Below are 2,500 nucleotides of genomic sequence, written 5' to 3'. Positions count from 1 at the left end.
ATCGCGGAGGTACGCTCCAAGAAGGTGAAGGGGGGTGCGACCTCGCTATGGAGTGCTAAGGAGGTGGAAGAGTTACTGAAGCTCGAGGAGAGATATGCGGGCGAGAGGTACATTAACATGGCGATCGCCAAGCATCTCCCCAGTAAAACTAGCGAGCAGGTAAGGGAGAAAAGACGTCGGCTTGTCAGGACCCCCATAAATCCGTCAGAGGATCATAGCGGTGATCTGAGACAGGAGATGCCAGCGCCACCCCTGGTTCAGGGGATCGCCGAGAAATTGAAAGAGAGGGCGGCCTCCCTGGATCTTTCTCTGAGCGAGCTCGGCGGCAGTGGGGATTTGCCAAGGGAGGAGCACGAGTTGGGTGAGCTCGTGGAGGCTACGGCCTCGGCTTTGAGGGGGAGGCTGGGAGCTGGTGTCTCGAGTGCTCTGAGTCATAGTACTCCTGGTAGTAGGCAACGAGGGGCAGGCCGTGTTTTCAGAAACCCTCAGGGAGGAAACAGGGCGGCCATGCGGAAGACTTATAGGAAACATCAGAGGATGTTCCTTAAGGATCCTGCGAGGCTAGCCAGTGAAATCCTTGATGGAGTGGAAGGAACAGAATGTCCAATCCCACTGGCCATTATAGAGCAAGCGTACAGGACCAGTTGGGAAGGGAATGTCAACTTTGCTGGACTAGGCCAATTTACATCATCAGGAGAAACGGACAACGAGTGCTTTGCAGAGCCAATCACGGCCAAATCTGTAAAAGCTGCCCTAGGCAAGATCAAGCGCGACACCGCCCCGGGCCCAGACAGGATCACAAAGCAGATGCTAAGTGACTGGGATCCGAAAGGCGAAAAACTGGCACGGCTGTACACCACGTGGTTGGTCAGCGGAGTGGTACCCAGGGCTTTCAAGGAATGTCGGACAACACTAATTCCTAAATCTACTGATCGGGAGGCGCTCAATGACGTGGGGAACTGGAGACCCATCACCATTGGATCAGTGATTTTAAGGCTCTTTTCTAAGATTCTGGCGGAGAGGCTGGCGCGTGCTTGCCCATTGAATCCTAGACAAAGGGGGTTCATCCGCGCCCCTGGGTGTTCCGAGAACCTAAAGGTTCTGCAAGGCCTTCTCGGACACTGCAAAAAAGAGCGGGGCCAGCTTGCGGTAGTGTTTGTCGATTTCGCGAAGGCTTTCGACTCCATCTCTCATGATCACATCCTGTGTGCACTGATGCAGAGACAGGTTGACCATCACGTGATTAAGCTGATCCAATCAGCTTATGTGGACTGCGTGACCAGAATCATTGTCAATGGGGACAAGACGGACCCCATTGAGATGAAGGTTGGAGTGAAGCAGGGAGATTCTATGTCTCCAATCCTCTTCAACCTGGCTATGGATCCCCTGATCCAAGCCCTCGACAACCTTGGAAGTGGCTATATGGTAGGAGGTACTAGGGTTAGTACCTTAGCGTTTGCAGATGATCTTGTCCTGATTAGTGACTCCTGGGAAGGCATGAGAGACAACATCGCTATCCTAGACACATTCTGCGAGAAGACGGGGCTTAGGGTTCAGCCCAAGAAATGTCACGGATTCCTGATTGGGAAGGGAGTTACCTCCTTCACGGTCAATAACTGTAAGGCGTGGAGGTTGGGAAAGGAACCAATTCATCTCATCAGCCCTGATGAGATGGAGAAATATCTGGGGGCAAGGGTGAATCCTTGGGTGGGGATCACCAAGCCAGATATCCACACCCAGCTGAGGGAGTGGGTGACTAAGATCAACAATGCTCTTCTCAAACCAGTCCAAAAAGTCAGAATGTTGAATAACTTTGCAATTCCCAGGATGATCTATCTGGCTGATCACTGCGACTTTAGGGGCACAGCACTAGCCACTATGGATGGCACAATCAGGAAGGCTGTGAAGGAGTGGCTCCACCTGCCTCAGTCAACCTGTAATGGCTTGCTATATTCTAGGGCTCGAGATGGTGGCTTGGGTATCCAGAAGTTAGAGGCCCTCGTGCCTTCCATCCAAGCGAGACGCCTATACCGGTTGCTGAACTCCGAAGACGGTATAGTGAGGGCGATAATGACAAGCACGAGTGGACAGTCTGAGTTCAAGCGGCTATGGTGCATAGCGGGCGGGGATCCTGATGAGATTCCCCCCATCGGACAAGGAGGAAACGGCAGAGGGACGGTCCCGAGTGACTGGAGACGGGAGGAAAAGCGTGTTTGGTGCAATCTGCCAGTTCAGGGCTGGGGAGTTGAGGTGTTCACGAACGACCCGATTAGTAGTGCATGGATGATGAACCCAGCAGGGTGTGGGTTTAGACAAAGACACTACATTGCTGCGCTGCAGCTAAGGGCGAACGTATACCCTACTCGTGAGGCCCTATTGCGTGGAAGGACAAAGGCTTGGGCAGATTGCCGAAGGTGCGGTGCACGCTTGGAATCCTGTTCTCACATTCTTGGTCAGTGTCCCGCGGTCCAGTCCAGCAGGATCAAGAGGCACAACAAGT

At 53.2% G+C, this 2,500-nt stretch overlaps 1 pseudogene; it reads left to right on the top strand.

Moving 5' to 3' along the window:
- Positions 1-2,500, top strand: part of LOC136682415 (28S ribosomal RNA) — an 8,425-nt pseudogene that overhangs the window by 3,879 nt on the left and 2,046 nt on the right.

This window comes from Hoplias malabaricus, unplaced genomic scaffold (assembly GCF_029633855.1).
Source record: "Hoplias malabaricus isolate fHopMal1 unplaced genomic scaffold, fHopMal1.hap1 scaffold_263, whole genome shotgun sequence".
Classification (NCBI taxonomy): Eukaryota; Metazoa; Chordata; class Actinopteri; order Characiformes; family Erythrinidae; genus Hoplias; species Hoplias malabaricus.
The sequence above is the reverse complement of the archived record's forward strand: the minus strand, read 5'-3'. Positions and strand labels throughout refer to the sequence as shown.